Below are 25,031 nucleotides of genomic sequence, written 5' to 3'. Positions count from 1 at the left end.
TGTTGCTGCCTTCTTAGCTTCTTCAACCAACTGCTCGGTCGCCAGTCCTGAATTGTCAACCTGAAGCTTTTGCTGAGTTTCTTGTAGAGTAGCAAGCGTCCATTCAATAGAGGTCATAATCGCATAAGCCTCATCCAACTAGGGCTTCAATCGCGCCTTCAGCACTACCTCCTTATGCTGCACTGCATCTACCTATTCTTTCAACTACTTGGCCTCCTGCAGCTTTTCTAGTCTCTGCGTGAGTGCGAAGGTTCACGCTGTGCCTTTTACCTCGTCATAGCGTTGCTGCAGTTCTCGTGCTTCTGTCTCCAGATGCTGTAAATTAGGGTCCTCCCGCAGGCTCGTCAGGACCTCGAACGACTGTTCAAAAGTTGTGTGCAGTCTGCTACTACATTGTCAACCGCCATTATTGCCTCTATGACAATGGTTGCAAGCTTCTCCTTTACTTCTGGCGGAATTGAAGGCTGGGCCTTCAACTGTAATTTTGTAATCTATAGGTTCAACTCCAGCTGAACCCTAGCCAACTCTATACGAGTGTCGCGCACCCCTATAGCAATCTTGTGGATGCACACCTCGACCGGTTCTTCCTCAGGAATGGCCAACTCCGGGACCATTCGGCATGCCTCCTCCACGACCTGAACTAGGTGCTAGTTTCGGTCGGTTACCTCGGTCATGACGGCGATGGAAGAGTCTTGTTGTAGGGCCATCTATTTGTTATTAATCCTTTGCTCACTGATCACCTATAAAGCGCGGTGCTCGCAGGCCCTCAGCTCCGCGATCACTCCATCCTGTAGTAGGTGGATTGCCTCGCCAGGAAGCACTGACAGATTCAACCCCACTCCCTTGAGGGCACTAACAGTGGGCCTGTCAGCTTCATTCTTCGTGGTCAGTGCTCCATCGGGCAGCACTATCGCGCTGGAGACCTTTGCACGCAACATTTCGGTAGCTTTTGAAGTATCAACCGATAGGCTAGTGGACACCGTGCCAGCCTGTAATGCGTGGGTCTGCAGTTCCTGCAGACTTGTCTGGATGGATCTCAATAGTAGTTGCTACTGCTATTCAAAATGTTGTAGTGCCTCCGCGGTGATATCCCGCACCGTGTCTTCGATGTCATGCCAATCGCCCTCTGTGAGGGTGATTGGGTCCAGCGATGTCTTAGTGGCCTTGGATTTCTTCCTCGACCCTCATTTCTCTTGTTCCCTTGGATGCTTGATGCGGGCAGATGTCTCCTGTGGGTCCACATCGTGTTGCTTTGTTTGTTCATCTGTTTCTTCTTCTGTGTCGAGTGAAGGTGACCTCGCGCCTTTGTTAGAGCCTCGCTTTGTTCCACCTGTCTACTTCTCCATCTGTTGGGCAGAATTGCGCTCCCCCTGGGCCTTGTCAGCGGCCTCATTCTTCCTCTTCTTGGCCAACTGTGCCATCTTGAGCTTGGCCTCCTCCTTTTTACGCTGCGCGGCGGACTTGCTTGCCCCAACCGCCAAGTCTGATGTAGTGTGCCACTCTACCGGCCAACGATCAAGTACTGCATCAATGGCATCATCCATTGCCAAGTAAGGCAAGTCATACCATGTCTACACAGGGTCCTTTCATGCCCTAATCGACACATGGTGGAAGTCTACCTTAAACTCCGCATACCCCTGCAGGTTGGCGAACACAGTAGGCGACAACTGCGGTTTGCGATTGATAGCCATGCAGATGTTCATCTCCATCAAGATCGAGAAGATCTTGTTGTCCTTAATGCGCTGCGCATCGTTGGTCGCCCACAGTGAAGGGTACTTCACTGCCTCTGGTAGGTCCGGTGCGACTGAGGGGAATTGATTGTCTTCTGGTAGCTCCCAAGCTACCAACACAATAGATAGTAAGAGCCATGCATAATGGAAAGTCTTGCTGAGCTCCTATGCCTCGCGACAGTTCGCAAGGAACTCACCACGGAGATAGTGCGCCTAATTGAACTGGACTCCTTCAATACATTGGGTTGCTAGTGCGACGAAGGTGCCAACATCTCATCTATGTGACACTTCCTCATCACCTTTCCTGCCAAAATATACATGGCCACCTTGATTGCAGGGTCACTGATACTTGAGATGGCATAGCCTCGTGGTTTCTTCACGAGCTTAAATTTCTCCTTCATGGCCTCCGCGAGGGCTTGCTCGCCACCTTTTCCGCCAAACATCATGGCCATATTTTCACCTGTGTAGGGCAACCGCGTGATCCTATGGATCAATCTATCATGATGGGTATTGGCTCCTCCAGCCACAGACACCCATCATGCACCAAGCATAGCAACTGCTTGATGACCAATACTGTAATCGGGGTGCGGTTGTAGTGCGGCACCCATAGCAGGTTGAGCAGACTTGCCTTGTCTACTCCCCTGAGCCACTTCCACAGTTCCAATGCAGTCATCCCGGTGGTTGTATCAATAATGTAGCGCATTAGTTGCTCTGTCGCTAAGTGTGGGAACTTCTCATGGTTAGCTAAGTCCCAGTCTTCCAATTTTAGCAGAGGAACCTGCCCTAGGTGTGATCCTTCAAAGACAATCTCATCTGGAAGCAGAGGGGTTTGTAAGGGGACCTTGCTCTCGTCAATGTCTTTTAGCACCTTAGTCTTGCCCTTGCACGGAGGGACGTACTCGGGCAACTTGGTGATAGGGTCATCACCCTTGACTTCAACTTCTTCCATGTCTACCCCCAAGTCCTCTTCATCCATCGGGATGTCCTCCATTTCTTCCTCCTTCGGCTCCAGGTTGATGGCTTTGCCCTTTTCCTGTGCAGTGGGCTTGTCCTTTAGTGGGTTTCTTCTCAGCCACGCGCGCATCGATATCGCAGGTTGCTTGCCATTTTTATCCTTTACACTCTCCCTAGTTGGGGTTGGATTTGGTCTAAGCATCCGTGGTGATTTGGGAACTTCTACTAATACTTTTGCAACCTCCGGGGTAGCTTCTTCTACCTCCCTAACAACCTCCGGCACGGCCTCCTCGATTGTCACTATTTCGGTGTCCATAGCTTCTGCGGGTGTCGACATGATGCTATTCAACAATTCTCGTGTCGCCTTTGGTAATTGCTAAAATTCCAAACTCGTTATCAGAGCTTCAAACAATTCTCAGTTCATGTGCGCCTGAGAGCTCAACAACTCAATTCTCAAAATGCCAAGTGTTTTTCGTTGGGTAGCCACCTGTAATTTATAGGGAATTTTGAATTCAAATCCGACCATCCCCCCCACATTCGGTTCATTAATGCCGGATTGGCGACAGATTTTCCGGTTAACCTAAGCGATTCCTCCATGGGTAATGCAGCTCCCTTCGTGCTGTTGCGAACCTTGTGACATTTCCTCGCTTCGCACAATCCTCCAATCACGCAGCTCCCCAACCCGGTAGTGTAGTTTATAGTCCTGCGCCTCCTTTCAGCTGCCTGGAGCGCTAAGACTATGCTACCCTCATATAGTCACATGGCCAGACCACCAGTGTATGGCTTCAATCGGCTGCCATTCACCTTTCCTGGGAAGGGATCTCCATTTAATTTAACCAACTGAACTGCTCCACCGTCGGTAATCTCCTTAATGACATAGGGCCCTAACCAGTGCATTTTGAATTTTCCTAGAAATTTATCAAACTTGTTGTCATATAACAAAACCAGATCATTTACCTTAAAGGTGCGCAGCTTAATGTGCCGACCACGCCATGCTTTTTCGCGTTGCTTTTGGACCTATTGGTGCAATCCAGCTAGAAATCTCTCTTCCTCAAGCTCAGCCAGCTGCGCGAGCCTTTCTTTTAGGGCTTCGCGATCCATCATACCCGTTAGTGCCGCTATGCGTAGACTAGGCACAATGTATTCCATGGGCATCACTACTTCAACACCATATACAAGCCTAAAGGGTGTCTGTCCAGTCAACTTTTTGCATGTCGTCTGATAGGCCCATAGTACTATGGGTATGTGTAGGTCCTAATCACTTTGCTGAGCATTGCAAACCTTGGTTAGCACGTTCTCCAACACCTTATTGAATGCTTCCATCATCCCATTAGCTTGTGGGTGATAAGGCGTGCTTTTCTGGTGATATACCTAAAATTCCTCCGTTAGCACGCTAATCATCTTGTTCAGAAAGTGTGTACCATGATCACTCATCAAAATCTTTGGACACCCAAATCGTGTCAGTACATACTTAAAGAGGAACTTCGCAGCAGTCATGCCTATGCAGTCCTTCACAGGCTGTGCCTCTGCCCATCGAGTCAAATACTCAGTCGCAGTGATAATGTACCGCGCTCTCGTCTTCTTCCCTTGGGGCTGAATGGGTCCCACAAAATCTATCGCCCATTTATCAAAGGGTTGTAACGTCACCTGTGGATTCAGAGGCAGCTCATCCCTCCACAATGGGCTACCCGTCCTTTGACACACATCACACGCCTTGCAGTAAGCTTTTGAATCCTGATGGAGGGTTGGCCACCACAACCCTGCGTGTAGAATCTTCTGTGTGGTCACTCTCCCTGCATAATGTCCTCCTATGGTGCCCCCATGAGCATCCGCGAGGATACTGCTCCTTTAAAACTCTGGTACATATCATCGCAATATTTCATCAAAACCCATTTTGTACAAATGCCCTGCAATGACAGAAAAGTCTATCGTGCGCACCACTAACTCCTTCTGTTGGATGGTGTAACCTTCCGAGGCAATTCCTATCGTTAGGAAGTGTATGATGTCTTCAAAATGACCATCTGCGACACGCACTGCAAATAGTTGCGCACCAGGCAATCCCTCCTCCAAATTAGTGGGCTCTTCCCTTGTTTCAATGCGTGACAGAAGGTTTGGTCCTGCGTTCAATCATCTAGGCTTTACAATAACTTCAAAATCATACTCCTGGAACAATAACAACCACCTGCAGATTCTCCCCCCCAACACAGGCTCATTGACCAGGTATTTCAACGCAGAATGATCCGTATACATCTTAAAATGTCCACCCAACAAATAGTGTCTAAACTTCTGGAGCGCGTGTACCATGGCTAACCCTTCACACTCAGTGGTGGAATAGTTCTTCCTTGGATAACCTTCTACTTGCGAACGCCATAAGATGGTCCAATTCTCCTCCTTGAGCCTGTGTCAGTACTGCTCCTAGTGCTATACATGATGCGTCGACATGTACATGAAACTCCTTCTTCCAATATGGGAAGACTAAAATTGTTGTGGTGACCATTTTTTTCTTTCAATACATCCAAGCTTTTCTTACAGTTCTCGTTCTAGCAGAACGTGACATCCTTTTTCAACAACTTTTCCATAGGTGCGGTGATCTGGGCATAGCCCTTGATAAACTTCCTGTAATACCTAGTATGTCCTAAGGTTTCACGTAGTTGTTTCACACTCCTCAGAACCTCCAAGTTAAGTATCATTGTGATCTTCGTGGGATCTACCATTAGTCCCTACCTACAAACCACATGACCCAGCAGAGTCCCAAAAGGAACACAAAACAAGCATTTCTTCAAATTGAGCGCAATCTGGTACCTTCGACATGTATCTAGCATCAGGTGCAAACTTGCCATATGGTGTTTCACCAACCCAAACACAGTACAGTCATCAAAGTGCACCTCCAGAAACTTATGAATAAATTCCTTGAATGCAACAATGACTACGTGCGAAAAAATCGCAAGCACATTCTTCAATCTGAAAGGCATTACATTGTACTGAAAACATCCCCACTCAGTCGCGAAGCTGGTCTTGCTTCTATCCTTCGGTGTGATTTTGATCTGATGGTACCGAGAGCACGAGCACCCATTAGTGAAGGAGTACGCTTCCTGGCCACCTACATTATCCAATACCTCATTAGTGAACAGAGTCGGGAAAGGTTCATGTACGCAAGCGTCATTCAACTTCCAGAGATCTACGCATATCCTTATTTAATCCTTCTGCTCCTTTTCATGTACCACCATTGGGCTTACCCAATCAGATTCTTCTATGAGCTTAATGATGCATGCCGCGAGCATATTGTCTAACTCTAAGGGGACCTTCTCCTTATACTTCGGATTGAGGCGGTAAGGTCTTTGCTTAATCGGCTTCGCATTGGGTTTTAACATGATCTTCATAATGCCTAGGTTCCCTATTATCCCTTTTAGCTTTGTAAACTTGGTAGGGAACAAATCCTGGTATTCGCGGAGAAATTCAACAACCTTATCCACCATCGCATCATCCTAGTAATCTCCAATCTTCGTGAATTTGGGCTCCGCCTCCGTACCAATATTTACATGTTTCGTTTTCAGTGCCGCGGTTATATCAGGATTCTCAATCTACGGACCCTCAACCTTGCGGTGACCCTCTATTTCAGGGATGTTAATATTTCGCAGATCCTCATCTTCTTCTTTAGCAGTCACGTTATAGCATTCCAGCGCGTGGCTCAGCTAAGTAGTCCAATCAGGTTGAATCAGATCCAAAAGATCCTGCGGTATCCTAAAGATTGCTGCTTTCACTTCTTGTAGTGCTTCGTCAATACAATCAAACCCATCTTCTAAGTTGAATGTCATTATGAATCCTTCGTGCAGAATATCCCATTCACCTGTACCATGGCAGAGCTCTGTTTCCAAGTACCAGTTCATCGGGATGACATCCAAGGTATGACAGAACAAGTGCACCCATTCCGGTTGGGGCTTCACTCCATAAGCTTGAGCCCATTTGGCCAAGTGTGCGCGTGGTCCTTCCCATCATATTTGTTTGTCATTCTTACCTTTGGCTTCCCAAAGTGTGTTCGCATCATCCTCCTACACTCGCGCCAATCATCAAAGCTACCCTTGTGCATGCCCCACCACCTTGTGGGCGTAGCGCAGTGCCCAGTCCAAAGCCTGGAAGTGCTGTTTTTCTAGTACCTCCCTCTCAAATGCATCCAAAAATACATCCACATCATTCAAGCCATCGTAAGTGGGCAAATTTCTTACCTCTAATGATACACAATGCAACGACTGGGTCATCATGTTACAACTCAATGTGGTTACTTCATGTAGCCGATTCTGCCAGTGCTCTAATTCTTCATCAGAGTCTGAGGTGCAAGAACTCTCGTGATCCCATGTAATTCGTCCATCCGCTATCAGATTCACCCAATCTTGGTCTCATGCTATATCTTATATATACAGTCCAAAACGTCATCGTTCTCATAATCGCGGATTGGTTCACTATAGCGCGATCCTTCGACAAGATCTATGGGTACTATTACGCGAAGCGATTTCTTTTCAAATATCATCTTTCGCTTCTTTAGGTTGATTACCCCGTTCATGTCAGTATACCAATCAATGCCAAGGAGCGTATGGTAGGGGTTACTGTCATCCATAATTTCTATTACCTCAAAGTCAGCCAACGTGCTCGCACCTTCAATATCTAGAGTCACTCCTTGCAGCCGTCCCATGGGGATGATCTTCTGCTGATTTGCCATCCTTAACTGAATCAGAATCCATTACAGCGCGGGTCTTCACATCCGCTCCCAAGTCTGCTTTGGTAGAATGTTCGCGTCTAACCCTAGATCCAAAATAACCTGATCCATTTCATATTCTCTTATCTGCGTGGTTAGTCTCATCTCTCTCCCTATCCTTGCTTTATGCTTGCCAATCTTTCGTACCACGTGTGGTTCACCCGGAGCTTTTCCGGCACATCTATTTATAAGCTCTTGTAACCCCTTCATAGCCTTGCGATCGTGAAACAAATTCATGCAGGTTTCTAGAAAGGTCGTAAGCATAGAAGGGTCTATCTCCTGATCAAGATTATCCTTGCTCCCTAAGGTAGAGGCCTCAACGAAGCTCTTCTTTGCTTCCATGAACATTTCACATGCGCACTCCAAATCAAATTCAGCCTCCTTCGTCGGAGCTTTGAGAACCGATGTGCTGTCTTCAGGTTATTTCCCCTTATCATCGCCCATTGCAATTCTGGTTCAGAGCAATATATTCACATTCAGATCCTCTTCATGAGGCTCAGACCTCATCATCTACAGGTCTGAGTCAGCTGAGATCGTAGCACCCCTTTGTCGTGCATCCTCGCTATTAGCGTAGGATAGTCTTCTGTCTCATGATCAGACTGAGTACAATATTTGCATGATGGACACGTCGGGTTAGTGCATTCACGGCATAGTGTCCTGGTCTTATGCAATTCTAGTAGATTAGCTGTCCCTGACCTTTGCCAGGTCCTCCTCCACCTCAGCCTCGTCCGCGCCCCTAAAAGCCTGTTCGTGCCATCCTAGTGCTCTGGTCAAGGGGCCACATTTCTGCCTAAACCCTATAGGCGGGTGTTCTGTCCATCATCAATTCATAACTTCTGCAGTTGCGCTCATCATGACCTACCGATCTGCAGAAGTTGCAGAATAGTTGTTGCGGTGCTTGTACAAACTTCTGCAACAAATGACAATTATTCGTCGTATGTTTCCCTGCTACTTGACATATAGCGCACCACAACGTAGGCCCCGCGCTCGATCTTGCTTGGGATTTTGGCCTCAAAGGCATGGGTCCTCCTCTTGCAATATAGTTCGTGAAGACCAGGCAGTGGTATTTGTCATGCCCCTGACCTTTACATTTCAGGCACCATATCTCTTCGCGCACCTCCAGTTGGGCTGTTCTGTCTTGCTTCAAACTTTTCATTTCAAGGGAAAGATTTTACAACTGCGCATGGATCTTCTCAACCCCTAAAATCGGATCTTGCATCAGTGTTTCATGCAGTCTCATTGCAATCTCCAAGGCCTTTGCCTAAGTCGTAATATTCTGTTGTGGCAGTGCAACCCTTAGGTGTGGCAGGAGCGAAGCCACGAACCACTCGCGGTGCTGTCCATATGTTAAGTTCATATTAGCTTCACGGATTTTACACTTCAACCTTTGATCTAATTCCCAAGGTGTCTCACCTGGTTTCATCGCGATTTCCTTGAACCCCACAATCGACTGTGCCTTGGATTTAGGCCTACTGAATTCTTTATTTAGCATGGTCTAGATGTCTGCCACTCCAGCGTTTGGGTTATCATTAGAGTACTTGATGTACTAGGTTAGCGCACGATCCTGCAAAGCACTAACCAATGTTTCCTTCTTCATGTGATCATCTATAACGCCCTGAGCTTCCCATACAACTTTCACGATGAACCAAAACTGGTACGGGTCCTCATTTCCCAAGCCTTTAAACAAAGGTGCTTCACTGAATTTTCCATGCTGAACTGCGGTGGAGGTGGTGGTGGTATGGGTGAAGTCGCAGGTGATGGTGGTGAAGTTGGAGGTGGTGTGGGTGGAGGTGGTAGTCACGAGAATCCTTGTCTTATTAACTGAATTGCACTTCGCGGAGAAGCCTACACTACTCCCTCTTCATCACCCAATGGAGGTGAAATCAATGGACTATATTCAGGACCCTTTCTTCCTTCGTTCCTGTAAGTCTTTCCACTTCGCGTAGCTCCAAACATCAAGGTAGTTGCATAACCTATTTTTTGCACAATAACATCTTAATCTAGGTATTCAAAGACTTTAAGTACTTACCTCACGGACCTTTGAAAAAGTGTTGCTCTGCCTCACTGTAGCTAACTGAGGTATCGACCGCGAATTCAGTCACAAATCCTCCTATGATGTGATCGAGCCAATGATCGACAACACGAGTGATCTTATCCTCAGAGGCTTCCAGTCTCTGTACTAACTCCGGGGTCCAGACAATAGGACCGTCAAGTCTCCACCTTCCTTGGCTATCTGCTAGCTTCGCAATCCACTTGTATAGCTCAACCGGAAAGGAAAATAAAAAGATCTCGTGAATTGCTGTATACAGGTACATGTCCAGCCACTATTCCTTTTTCAGCCGCAGATTTCTATTCTCCTGCACCGCGAATTCGTGGATCTTCTTGTCCAACTAGTCCTCGATCTCTTTCTTAGTTGGATTCTAGTGATACGAAATCACACATCTCTTATGCATATTCCGGTCCTGGCAACGAAACCATTTGTTGGCTGCGTGGGCCTCGACCCAGGTTCAGCGTTAGTTAGCCAAACAAATCCCTACACTACTGGCCCTTTCGGTATCAGCCCGAGAAGTGCGCACTGAAGTCTCACCTGAAGCAGTATGGGGGGATGCTGGAACCAAGTTTTTGCACCCTGAGATGGTCGTGATGTCAGTTTATACCCTCTGTTCCTACTTTCACGCAAGTCACTAAGTTTTAGGGCTCTGTCAGTCTAGCCCTTTATTCTGCTCTTCAGTAACTCTACGAAGGTGTACGATTGACCTTTGCACAGCCTTAACCCAAAATCCAGGTAATTTTGTGCTGCTATGACAACAAACTATATAGGTTCCCAAGTTATCTTAAGTGTATCATTTATCTTACTAAACAATCACAGTTAGCACCGCGTAAACAAATATTCTTACTTGCATTCGATTAACTAATACAACCACATACATTCGTGCATCACATGAAAATTGTAAATTAAACCCAAAATGCAATATAACTAGATGCATTAACAAGAAATAGATACATAGAATTTGCAAAATACTTCTCTTTATTGATATCTTCAGATTATTACAGACTCTATCTACCCTGTGCACACAGCTGCAGGGGTCCACGCACTCAGTTGCAGAGTTCTACCCTAGGCTTATGCACACTTAGCTGCAGACTTCTACCCTAGGCCTCTGCGCACTGAGCTGCAGAGCCTCTGCCTACAGTAAGACCTAAAACACTTAGACTCCACTACCAAGACTCCAAGACTTGTCTTCTTAACTTCTCTACTTGGAGCTTACTTACTTAGCTCCTTTTATACAATCCCATGGTCCAGGGATCATGGGTGGATCTTGACAACTGACTTTACACTTTACAAAATAAGGGCGGATGACCCTTCATGACTCATGACATCTTCGCGCTTCGCGACCACAAAATGCGGAGACTTTACAACTTTATTACAAAACTTGTCCCAAAACATGGGCTTTTAGCCCCAAAACTGTCCTTGGGGGATCCCGTTCCCAACACTACTTGTGCATTGTCAACAAGTCATTCATCAAGGCATCTTTATCAGTCAGATAAAAATAAATGAACAAAGCATATCGCCAGATTGCAATCATCAATATCAGATAGAGCACCCATATCAGATCCTGACCCACTATTTTTCTGTCAGAAAAACATATATGCTCCTTCAGCCATAGAAACTCACGTGTATATGCGACTATACTTCACGAAACCCACGTATAATAACCTTCCTCTAAAAACTGGATTTAACAGTAGGATGATGCAGCAACTACTCCCAACTTTTGTTTGAGATATTCACATGTTTCTCTGGGAAGCGGTTTAATGAATATATCAACAACCTATTCTTTGGAGGGAACATACTCCAATTAACCTTTTGTTCAAGCACTTTTTCTCGTAGAAAATGGTACTTAATGGGTATGTGCTTGGTCTTGGAGTGCATGAAAAGATTTTTCGAAATACTGATGGCACTTGTATTATCACATAGAATGGAAATGGGTGGAGTACATGTGATCTGAATGTCTTGCAATGTTTGCATCATCGAAAGTAGTTGTGTGTAGCAAAATGCATCAGCCACATATTCTGCTTCAGCTGTAGATAAGGCAATCGAACTTTATTTCTTGCTTAACCAAGACATTAACCGAGAACCCATATAGAATGCACCTCCATTAGTGCTCTTTCGATCATTAACATTTCCTACCCAATTTGCATCTGTATATGCATGAAGAGTAAGGTCTGTATCTTTAGGATACCATAGTCCAAATTCCTGAGTTCCTTGAAGATATTTGAAAATTCTTTTGACTACCTGGAGATGTGATTCGTTTGGATTTTCTTGGAACCTTCCAACAATTCCTACTACATGCATGATATCAGGTTTGGTACCTGTTGGATAAAGCAAACTTCCAATCATAGATCTGTAAGTTGGTTGGTTTATTGCTGGTGATTCATCGTTAGAACTGAGACTACATCTTGTTGCCATTGGAGTACATACTGGTTTAGAATCTTCCATTCCGTACTTCTTCAAGATCTGCTTGATATATTTGGTTTGTGAAAGAAAGATACCATATTTTGTTTACTGTACTTGTAGACCAAGAAAATAAGTAAGTTCACCAAGTAAGGGCATTTCAAATTCTTGCTGCATTACTGAAGCAAAATTCTGCCTCATGGATTCTTCATTGCTACCAAAAATGATATCATCAACATAAACAACAATAATTACCGGTTTATCATTTTCAATCTTTGTGTATAAATTTCTATCTGTAGAACCTTTTGTGAAACCTTGTTGTTGTAGATATTTGTCAAGGTGGTAATACTAAGCCCTTGGAGCCTGTTTTAGACCATAGAGAGCCTTTTTGAGCTTGCATATGAGTTTTGCATCATTTCCAAGAATGAATCCTTCTGGCTGTTCAATATAAACTTCTTCTTCTAAATCTCCATTAAGAAAGGCTAATTTTACATCCATTTAATATAATTTGAATTTTTGAAAACTAGAGAGAGCAAGAAACATCCTTATGGCTTCAAGTCTGGCAACAGGTGCAAAAGTTTCTTCAAAATCTATACCTTCTTGTTGAGCATACCCTTTAAAAACAAGTCTTTCCTTGTTTCTAATAACTTCTCCATTTTCATTCAGCTTATTCTTAAATATCCATTTTGTTCCTATAACATTTTTATCATGAGGTCTAGGAACTAATTCCCAAGTATCATTCTTTTCAATTTGGTCCAGTTCTTCATCCATGGCCTTGACCCAAAATTCATCTTTGCAGGCTTCATTTACATTCTGAGGTTTGGTGGAGGATAGTAATGCTAGATAACTTGAGGTCCCTGTAAGAGTTCTTCTTGTCTATACACCAACCCCTTTTTCTCCTAGAATTTGAGATTTTGGATGATTCTTCTGAACATACATGGATGGAGTCTTTTCCCTATTTGTTGTATCTTCTTTTGGTGCTTCATTGGTTTCTTCTTCTATATCATTTTGATTTGATGCGAGAAAGCATTCCCCATCTTCCTCACTGTCATATTCCTCTGTTGATTTCATTTTTTCGAATTTCCGCATGCTTCATCAATTACAACATCGATGCTTTCAACAATTTTCGGAAATCTTTTATTATAACATTAGTGTCCTTTACTTCTGGATGAATAACCAAGAAGAGTTCCTTCATCTGCATTAGTCGTTTTGATGAAACATTTGCTTCCAAACACTCTAAAGTGTTTTACAGTAGGAGGCTTACCATACCAAAGCTCATATGGAGTTTGATTTCTATTTACCCGAACATTCGCTTTGTTGAGAATAGTCACGATAGCGAATGTAGCTTCACCCTAGAAGGTTGCAGGAGTTCTAGATTCATCAAGCATAGCTTGAGCCATTTATTGAATTGTTTTTTTCATTCTTTCCACCACGCCATTTTGCTGAGGAGTTCTTGTGATGGAGAATTGCCTCTTTATTCCATGTTGTTCACGAAAGTCAAAGAATTCATCTGCTATGAATTCTCCCCCTCGATCAGTCCTGAGACATTTGATTTTTCGATCTGATTCATTTTCAACTAAAGATTTGAAGGCTTTAAACTTTTAAAATGCTTCATCTTTATGATTTAGTAGACCTATCCAACACATTCTGGAAAATTCATCAATAAATAAAATAAAGTATTCTTCTCCACGAGGTGACTTTTTGCTCGTTGGTCCACATAAATTAGTATGGATGAGTTCAAGAGGCTTACTTGCTGATCCTTATTTTTCATTGAAGTGAACTCTGGTTTTCTTACCGACTTGACATAGTTTTCATATGGTATTTTCTGGGATGCTGATATCTGGAAGATCACAAACTGCCTTGAGCCTGCATGCTTTTCTTATTTTAGAAAAGATGTCCCAATCTTCTATGCCATAGCAAGTTTTCATCTGTTTTTCTTAGATAGCATTGTTGTTGTCCTCCTTTGAGTATGTATAAGTTGTTTGGAGTTCTTGTACCTTTGATCACGATCTTTCCTGTATCAAGCTCACGAACCACACATCCGTTTGATTGAAACACAACTTCATTTCCTTGATCACACATTTGACTGACACTCAACAGGTTATGCTTTAAACCATCTACATACATGACATTTCCATATTTAACCTTTTCTTTCAAGAAGACAAAACATTTACCTTTAATGACAGCTGGAGTGTCATTTCCAAATGAGACATTCTTTTCCTTTTCTAAAGCATTATATGAATGAAGTTTCTCTGTATCACCTGTCATGTGTTTGGAGCATCTGCTATCGATGTACCACTAATTTCTTGTCCTTTTTCATACAGAGCTATGCCATATCTTTTTGATTTAGATTCCTTCTTTCTCCATATCTTGGGATTTAATGATGTTTTCTCCTTTTGAAGTGATGGCTGAAATTTGCTCCTGCATTCTGATTCTTCATGACCAAAGTTGTTACAAATCGAACATTCTACTTCATTTTCAAGAGGAGAAAAGTTACTATAGGAACTTTTCTTGATTCCTATTACACTCCTTTGATTTCGTTCTTCTCTAGTCATGATGGTTTTGTAAGAAACACATTGAGCAGCCATATACCTGAAGTTATGATATGAAAAACATTGCCCATTAAAGAAGTTTCCGCGATCATAGAATCTTTTGGCATTGTTTACCTATTGGTTGAAGCTTCTACGGATATTCATCCTTAGAGTAAATTGAGTATGATTTACCTGATGAGTAATTTTAGGCCTTTGTTGATGATTGACATAATGTTCACTGGTCTTTGTTGCATTAAGATAACTTCTGGTGGAGGCTGACGACTTTTGTGATTGAGATGATTCTTCAGTATATCCAAGAAATGTCTTTATCAGAGGAGAACATTGAACTTTGATGATTTAATTTAAAGTTTCAGATCCTTTAGCAAATATAAGATTAAGAGATTTTGTCTTCTCAAGTTCTTTTCTTAGACCCACAATTTCACATTCTAGATTTTCATTGTGTTTTTCTCTTTCAGTGAGTTGGTGTGTCAATGTATCTATGATCATATTCTTTTCTTCTAAACAAATTTTGAGTTTAGTGATTTCTTCAAGAAAGTCTTCCTCTTCTAAGGCATCCAAAAAATCATCATTGTCATAACCCATGAGTAGTATATAATCTTGTTCAGTTTCATCTTCATCACTATTGGATACACCATCATTATCTTCATGCGTATAGTAACTCCTTCTATTCAAAACCCGTCTTCTATTTCCTTTTGCATATTCCTTTCCTTTTTTCATATTTATCTTTATGAGGACATTTGGTAGCATAATGGCCGACTCTACCACAAGCAAAGCATTTGAAAGGTAGCTTACCTCTGAATCTTCTGGAACCCCGTTGAAGCTTCTAGACGAAATTTACCTCATCTTCCTCTTTTGAAATGTGTCCTGATTCATTGTGCTCTTCCTTTTCTTTTCCCTTTGCTGACGCTTTAAAAGAAACTTCTCTCATATCTAATGGACATCCTTTTCTCATTTCAAAGGCAGTTAGGATTCCATGGAGTTGAGTCACATTAATAGCTTGAAGATCCTGTTTTTCTTCTATGGCAGACACTTTTGACTCAAATTTATAAGACAAAGATCTCAATATTTTCTCAACTAAAGTAGTTTCCTTTATCTCTTCACCCAGATTCTTCATACAATTAACAATCTCATCTACACGTAAAGAGTAACTAGCAACACTCTCATCACTATGCATCTTAAGAGTTTCATACTGAATTCTGAGAATTTGAAGCTTAACACATTTTACCTGAGAGTCTCCTTCGTAGCTCTGAATGATTTTGTCCCACATCTCTTTGGCTGTCTTGAGCTGCATGACTTTGACAAATTCTGATTCTAACAAACTTCCCAATAACGTATTGACAACTTTGGCATTGGTTTCGTATAACTTCTTACTTGCAGAGTCTGTAGGAATTGCTGCTGGAAATTGATATCCTCCTTCCACAATTTCCCAAACATCGGCTCCAAGAGATTGTAGATTGGCTTTGGTTCTTATTTTCCAATATACCAAGTTGCTCCCATTGAAGATTGGTGGTCTGATAGATCCCATGCCTTCATGATTATTCATCTTGAAATATCTTCCTTCAAGCAATCAAGCTTCTTCTAAAGGACCTGCTTTGATACCAATTGTTGGAAATAATACTGAGAGGGGGGGTGAATCAGTATTATAATATCAATAATTTTTCATTTCCAAAACATATTTATATACGCTACTTCTGTGAAGTGAAAACGCATGTACATGCTACTGTGTTAAGAGAAACTAGCGTATACCTAGAGGACTTATGATTTAGTCAATTTATCATGTGTTGATATTTAATCAGTGCATCAATAACTTATTAAATAATGCAGTTAAAAAACAAAGTAAACCATCACACATAAGCAACACATATGAACACCAAGATTTAAGGTGGAAACCCAATGCAGGGAAAAACCACTTGCTGCTGTCGTCTCTATCTTCTTTTAATAATAAGAAAATCTGTTTACAATCTTGTACAGGTGCAGACGCATACCAATACATAGGCATCCACCTGCATAAGGCTACAACCTTCTCTTGTTTTCCAACTTCTACTGGAAGGGAACTGCAACCCCCTAGCTCTTGTACTGGCCAATGTGTTTACTAGTACGTAGGCACCGACTTATAGAAGGCTACGACCTTATCTCTTCTTCCAGGGACCACGTTTCATAAATTTTCAAACTGGATGCTCTTGGCACACAATAATATACATGAAGGCCTCGCTTCATCAAATTTTCATACTGGACCAATCAGAACTTTCAAATTGCATCAATCAATAATTAGTTAATCTGAATAGCCAGATCACTGTCACCAGAACATTGTGCTGAACCTAGGAACCTACATCATCGTTCAGAACTAGCTGCAACCTCAAAAATCATGCATCAGAATGTATGCGCTACTTTACTGAACCCAACCTGCGTATATATGCTACTTCCTTTAATCAAACCTGCATATACCTTCAAAACTACTGAAATATAAAACTTCTGAATCAAGTCTGTACCAACCAACAATATATTGACCATCTACTATCAATTTACAGAGCTTTACACAGGCTGTAGTAGAGATTTCCCTCCTCACTAATACAATAAATCAATCAGATACCAAACTCCTTATGAATTCAGTTATACATTCATATCTAAGAAGACTTCATTGACAGATAACAGTAAAACAACAGAACTGATCAGATAGATCAGTAAGAGGAATATGATTTTCTTTTGTATATGCTACTTGGAATAGTAGAACTCGCATGTACATGCGCTTTTACCGAGATGAACCAGCTTATAGATCTGCAAATATTAACTCATAACTTCGCTACTATTCCGGACTTCATACAAACCCAGATCATGATATTTAAAGAATAAATAGGTATACATAATCAGATCTAGCCCAACCAATATCAGATCATTCAATGATAAGTCATTTCAGGTCTCATGATCCTGATCCAACATTGAATTCAAGGTGCACAAAATATTTCAAATCAAATCACAAACATAGCCCCTGCAACATAAAATATACTTTAGATAGAAGTATTCCTTAGAAACCCTTTTCACTTGCACACCCTAGCCTTATGATCTTCTCCTCCTTATATAGTTTTAGGCCTTTCTCAATACCTTAGACCAAAACCACTTAGGACTCGTGGTATTCTTGGATGGGATCAAATATTTGTTACTCCGCTCAATATTGTGGCTAATACCATGGTATTGATCCCTGGTATTGTCTCCTCTTGAATTTCCTTGATTTTCCAACATATACGCACTTTTCTTCTTGTGAAAGTGCATGTATATGTATATACTCTTTTTGTTCTGTGAACCAGCGTGTATACGTTGTTTTGACTAAGTGGACCTGCTTATACATCTTAAACTGCTTTTCACCATCCTTTACCTTCAACTTCTTCATTTTGATTAGTAAACATTAGTTCCATCTTCCTGTTCTTCTGTACCAATGCCCTATTACATCTGAATGGACCTGTTACACTATGAGTTGCCTTTCATCAAAACTAAACTGACCTGTGAGTGAGTTACCATAAAGGACAAAACTTGTATCACAATGCCAACAACAACTTCCAAGAATGCAGACTCACTCCATCAAGGAAGAATTTCTTCTTTTTCCTCCTCCATAATGTTCTCAATCACTGATGGCTTCTTGAGGGGCTCTTGTTTTGGGTAGAAGATGCTTACTGTGCTAAATATCTCTTGAACCTTGTTCGAACTAGAGCTATCAGTCACTTGACAAGCCTACACATCACACCCGGCTGAGTCTCAACAACTTGAAGTTCTTTTTTCACCCAGTTGAAATATTATTGGTATCACACTATGACCTATTGGTTTTGGCTGAGCCTTGCAGATATGATTCATGATGCGAGTCAATGTTCCAGTTGGTTCTACAGTTTGACATTTGAGTTGCTTGCGTACAAAAGCGAGTGATGCTTTATTCACAGAATTGGCCAATTTGATTCTCTACACATCATACAAGCAATCTCATATGGAGTAAGACCTATTGATGCACCCTTAGAATTAAAATCACACATAATGAGTTAATGGGTATAATCACTATTATTTTTTCATAAACATTTTCCAACTCACTACTCTACCCCATTGAGAAAAATAAGTCATAAACATTTGGCAGCTCACTACTTTGGTCTCCTATTGATATCAACAATTACAACATAAATAACCCCATTGACCCCATTGAGAAAGATAGGTACAACCCTACTCATAAACATTTGACAACGCACTACTTTTTGCCCCATTGATATCAACAGGCATAACCCAAATAACATTGTTATTCGTATAGCATAAAGCCTACTATAATTCTTCAATAAAAGTTTACCCCGAAGCCATGCCTAAATATTGTTCATAAATAGAATGCCAAATATCGATCCTAAAAGACCTACAAACTAAGTGCCTATCGATACGCTTCGCTGTATTTCTACATTAAATCAATATATTACTACCACCTATCCTTCATAATTCACAAAAGATAATTGAAGGACTAAAACTGAGGACCTGCTACACGACTAAATATGAAGATCTACTACATGTATTTCCTCGGTTAGTTTACAGTCCTTTCTGATTTTATAATTTGCAAACTTCTCATAGTTGTTCCTGAAAAGACCTACCAGTTTGAGTAGCGTTTCTTTGTATGCGGACTTGTCAGGCCACTGCAACCACACCATACAACACTGAATCATCTCCAAGGCTTACAATATTAAGAATGAAAATGGCACCACACCATACAAAAGTGAATCAATCTCGAGGGCTCCTAATATTAGGAACGAAAATGGTGGGCTAGCAGCTTACCGTATTTTCTGGATGAAGAATCTCAGAGGGAACGCCATCAATAGCATCTGGGATTTCCAGTCTGAATACATCGGTTTTTGAGTACTTGGCATTCAAAAGGGAGCCATCGTGAATGGCATCAATGATCTTTCTCGTGTACTGCAATTTTATTCTTCGCCCCACGCCATAGCTGCAAGCACAAGCAACCCATTATCCACTACAAAATCTTACCTACCTTACCAACCTACTATTTTATGAAGAAAGTGGAGGAAGTGGAGGATAAGTAAGTGTACCTGCCGCTGGACCAACCAATGTTGATGAGCCAAATTGTTGCGACGTGATTCTACATTTTCTTAGCTAGCATGGTTGCATACCTTGTAGGATGTAGCATAATGACTACAGTGCCGAAACAAGCAAAAAACATAGCTTGAGGCTCCTTTATGTCATCCTTTGTGCCTGCTACCTGTCCACCCATCCATATTTGGAACATCGTATAAATATGTGCACACCATCATGATCAAAATATATACACAAGCACACAACTTCATCCAAGAAGACAGTAGGAAGAGGTTCCAATATTACAGTAAGAAGAGAATCCTTAAAGGTTATGCGTGTATCAGTTATGTATATACCAGGGCTGTGTATCCACTGATAAAGTGATACATCATCTGGGGTAGAGTCAGTTTGCTAACTGGTGGAAAAATGCCAAAGGCGTCGCAAACGAGCAATATCACATTTTTGGGATGAGGGCCCACGCAAGGTATCTTTGCATTGGGTATATATTCGATCAGATAAGATGCCCTTGTATTCTCTGCAAAAGTCAAGCGCCATGAATATCAGATAGAAAATATACATACCATGAAAATCAGTCTTTAGCAGTCCTGCACTATCTGTGGGCAGGCACTCATATTTGTTTCATTCACATAAATTCACAAGGGATGGTGTCTTACCTGTGACTGATTTGTTGGCATAATCAACTTCTCTGGTGTGCTCATCAAATACCACATTTTCCAACACTACAAAAGAAATGGTGTAAATGAAAAGGCCACTTGATTTTTCTGAAGTACTCAAAACCACTGACGTTAATTAAATAAAGAACATATTTGGTGATATTATACCAGTCGTGAACTTGATGGCGTTCCAGATGTTAGGCTCCTTTTCCCACGAGAGATCTATGCATTTGGCATAAGAACCTCCTTCAATATTAGACACGCCATTTTCACTCCAGCAGTGTTCATCATCTCCAATCAGGAACCTGTTATGATCTGTTGACAGAGTGGTCTTACCAGTACCTGTAATAGAAATATTGAAGCGTCAGCAGTGCGTGAAATTTGGATGAATATGTTTGCCCTGAGGCAGAAAAAAAGAACACACTTTGTGAATCTCACGAGATTTGCAGCTCTCGTGTTTGATTCACAATACCTGATAATCCAAAAAACAGGGCGACATCCCCATCCTTTCCCATATTGCAGCCAGAATGCAGGGAAAGAATTTGTCTCTTCGGCATAAGATAGTGCATCACGCCGAACAAACCCTTCTTCATTTCTCCAGCATATTGTGTACACAAAATAACTATTTCTCTCCTACGGAGATTAAGGTCTATGCTGGTGGAGGATGTCATGTAGTGAGTGTATCGATTACAAGGGAATTGGCCAGCATTGTATATCGTGAAGTCTAGGATGGGACTTGTGATCACGAGCAGAGAGTATGGAAGCATGAAAGTAATTAATACTTACATGTTATGCATGAAGAGAGTGTGATATGTGCGAGCTGAGACAATTTTGACTTTGATTCGGTGCTCAGGATCCCAATTCAGGAACTGGTCATTCACAAAGACCTACCATTCCGAAAACATAGCATCCATCAAGACAAGATAAACAAATAAACCATACAATCCTTTAATTTCATTCCATGACAATATATATTCAATGGATATATTAGTCTACCCTATCCAAAGAATTGAGATAGTCTACAACCCTTTTTCTATTGACTAGGAATGTATGATCTTCCATCTCGATATTCGGAGATCCCCTGCATAAATAACCAAAAGAGTGGAAAAGGATGCTCAGTTTTCAAAACCTTGTTCACTACATAATCAACCAAAACTCAAACATCCCCCAATTTGACTAATAACTTCTACATTCACAATCTAAATAACGGTGTCCCATACTTACTTGCCCCACCATAGTTCAACCTCGGTCGTCTCATCCTTAACAACATGCTTATCTCTGGGAGAGCGTCCAGTTTTGGCGCGCGAAAGCATTGCCAAAGCACTAGTCGATGTAATGAATGAAATTTTCTCATATTTTAATGGCATGTTCGTATAAATCTGGAAAGATTCATATTCACACAGTAAAGCCAAGTCAGACAAAGCATAAAAAGGCAAAAAGATTAAAATAGACTAAATATGACATTCCAAAAGCTTAATACATACAAGAAAATACAGTAACCCCAAATAAAGTAACAAAAAAAGCCAAAATCTTGTTAACATTGAAAATCCACTCGCTCAGGAATGAAATATTGTTTAAAATAAATGAATATTTTTCATCTACACAAACAGATTGCTAATCATGAAAGAGTCAGTGCAGATTAGAATACCGATATTTAATCCCTCAAATCCACCAAAATACACATGAACAAAACCCATGCACATTTAAAAAAATAAATATAAATATAAAGAAAAGTGGTGCAGACACAAGATCAAAACCAAAGCCTTATGTAGCTCCAGAAGAATTTACAGTCATACATCAAAGCAAACTGAAAAAGCGGTTGAAAAAGTAAAGACCACATTCCAAAGCTTCAAAATGCCCCCCGAGAAAATTATCTTCTAACATCTAAAATTCCATCGCCTTAGCCATGAAATATTGTTCGACATCTAAAATTTCGTAGCCTCAACAATGAAATATGGTTCAAAACCGTGAACATTTTTCATCTACATTAACATATCTTCTGATAGTGAAGGTTCCAGATCAGCTCATCATAGCGTTTACCTTTAAACAAAATAATCCATAATTCACACTCTCATTATAGCCAATATATATATAATTTTGTCTCATAGCACCCTTCAACATAAAACATCATCCCATGTGGGTGAGTGAAAACCCATAAAAACTTAAAACAAAGGATTTCATCACCATAAGTAAGGTCCAAGCACACAATAGCCATTATGGCAATAGCATACTAAAATTGCAAAAGAGTTTTGTATTAAGGCCACTACTATGACCCAATACAAGGAGAATACATCCATAGTCATTGAGAAGTAGAGCATCCATTGAAAAACCCCAAGTCAAATTATTCATATCATATTCCTACACTCGATCATCGATGACAACACACTATGATCAAGAACAAAGCATCCTTGAATATATATATATATATATATATATGCATTATAGCTGCTACGGCCACCAAGGATACTCCCTATAGTAATAGTACAACAAGAAAGAAAGAAATGGGTTTAAGAACGTCTCAAATCTTATCACGACGGGATTGGCCTTGAGAATGGCGAGGCGACCGATGGTCTTGTAGTCAAACGAGCATTCATGCATATCAGAGTACTTGTGGTGAGTGCAGAAAAGGACACCACAACAACACTTAAAGCTCATCAATCCCACTCACATGTTGCATACAAAACACCTCTTCTTGCTCTTCCTCAGTTGTTCCTCCTCGTCTTGTTCATATTTCTCCACTTCCTGTTCTGTTGAGCTAGATGGGGCAGTGCGAATGTCCATCTCCATTGTTGTTACTGCTTCCACCATCGGGACGTCGCTACTTGAGGGCACCGACATCACGGGAAGCATAATCGATGGGTGCTTCGCATTCAACTGCTCAAGCGTCAGTTGTCTGGGTTTCAATTGAGATGAAAAAGAAGGATGTTTGGTGTTAAGCTCTTTGTAGCACTTGGAGCACAAGTTCATGGTGGCCGCACTCCCAAAGAAGCCGCAGTTGTTCAAGCAGTGAATGGGCCCTTCCGGCACTTGTCTCCCACTCCCTTCCTCTTGCATTTTTGAGCTCTCTTGTGACACCATTTTCCAGATGCTACTACTGTAAGCCCGAGTCCGAAGGCACAAAAAAGAAAAAGAAAAACCCTGAGATAACTCTTGCCAAACCGAGCTGAGCCCTGCCCTCATCCCTCCTCCTGCGCGGACAATTTCACCAAAGAGACCCCGAGCAGAAGAAGAAGAATCACAAAGAAAAGCCTAGTAGATTTTGTTTTCAAACTCTCCGCCCATAACTAAAATGCCCACCATTCCGCCTGCCCGTAACTGAAGACCATGACGAATACAGTTAAACACATGTCAATGAAGTGGAATAGTTATGCCCGTCGTTGATTTGTCTCATCGCACCGCCACCCAAGAGATAGTTGTCAAATTATAGTGAAAAGGGTAGATGAAATTTGGAGGTGCACTGATTCAAAAGGAAAACCTATCAACCTAATTAATTTTTTTATTTGAATTTACTACATAAATTTTACTTTTAACGCATTCTTAATTTAATTTTATTATATAAATTATATATAGTATTAAAATAAATTTTAATATATTTATAATAAAAATATTATTACTAATTTTAACCAAAATTAAGTAATTAAGTGCATCTTTACCGCATTCATTAAATACGTTTTAAAATACAAAAAATTACATTTTCCCTTGTGAATCACTTATATTTTTATTTAATATAATTTGAAGGAAAGTTTTTTATATTTTTTTGGAGTGAAAATTAATAAATTATAATTAACTATTTCAATATATAATTTTGAGAATTTTAATTTAATCATCAATAAGTGAATGCGAAAGATTTAACTTGATGTTGAGATCTTATGGAATAATGTGTAGCATCACTAAAGTGTAAGACGTTTTGTGCAAACTCTTCACCCATCTTTAAGGACAAAAAGCTATATTATTTATAGGAAGAGTGTTAGACCGGAAATAAATAGATAAAGAATTTGATCGGTAGGGGATGTAAGGAAAATTTGTGGACATTATTGAAAATTAATTTTTTTTTATTGGTAATTATAAAGGAAGAGATCAAATAAGATCACTGATAAGAATAACATATACATAAATGATCAAATAATTTTCTTAGGAAGAAATTAAATTAAAATTAAAAAGATTTGTCAAATGACTAAAAATATGACCTTAATGGGGCGGAGGAAATGAGAACAATAATAAATATTAAAACAATCAATTAATAATTATTACTCTCTACCTTGCCAAGGACTATAGCATTCACTTCACGGTTAAAGTGCATTGAATCTGCATTATTTTTCCCTTTTTTGTAATTTTAACCAATGTTTTGGGAAAATGTTGAATATTTCTGTTTTTTGTAAATTCAAAAATATTTTTCTAATTTCCTATAAATTTTATTTTGAATTTTCGATTGGCTCAACGAGCTTTGATGGGACATAGTACCCCTAGTGGAGGGCAGTTTATTTTCGGTATTTGTCAGTGTCTGACAAGTCATTAAAAAAAAAAAAAAAAACTAATTTTGTGAGTGGCCATTTCACCAGTGAGTGCTCTAACACAAATATTGTTATGCTACCGCTTTGCCTAATGATGCCAAAACTAACGTGGTTTTGGGTTCTTTATGTGGGAGGCTGAACAAATGTGAAGCTTCCTTGTGCAAAGATTTCACTGTGTGGAGTTGCAGGGCCTTTATGTAGGCAAGGTGGGGGGGGGTGGGGGCTCAACAAATGCAGAACTTCGTTGTGTGGAGCTTTAACTATGTCGTTGTGATGAATATATTTATAAGTTGATGTTGATCATCTCCTTTACAATAATGAATGATTTTGTGGCAAAAATTATAGATGTTGTTCATCTGGGATTTTC

The 25,031-nt window shown here is 40.9% G+C and overlaps 1 pseudogene; it reads right to left on the bottom strand.

The window, feature by feature from the left end:
• Positions 1 to 252: 252 nt before the first annotated feature.
• Positions 253 to 22,961, bottom strand: LOC149238222 (phosphoenolpyruvate carboxykinase (ATP)-like; annotated as a pseudogene).
• Between the last annotated feature and the right edge of the window lie 2,070 nt (positions 22,962 to 25,031).

This window comes from Pinus tabuliformis, chromosome 8 (genome assembly GCF_031772625.1).
Source record: "Pinus tabuliformis cultivar Carrire ecotype Pingquan chromosome 8, CPIR1, whole genome shotgun sequence".
NCBI classification, from domain to species: domain Eukaryota; kingdom Viridiplantae; phylum Streptophyta; class Pinopsida; order Pinales; family Pinaceae; genus Pinus; species Pinus tabuliformis.
The sequence above is the reverse complement of the archived record's forward strand: the minus strand, read 5'-3'. Positions and strand labels throughout refer to the sequence as shown.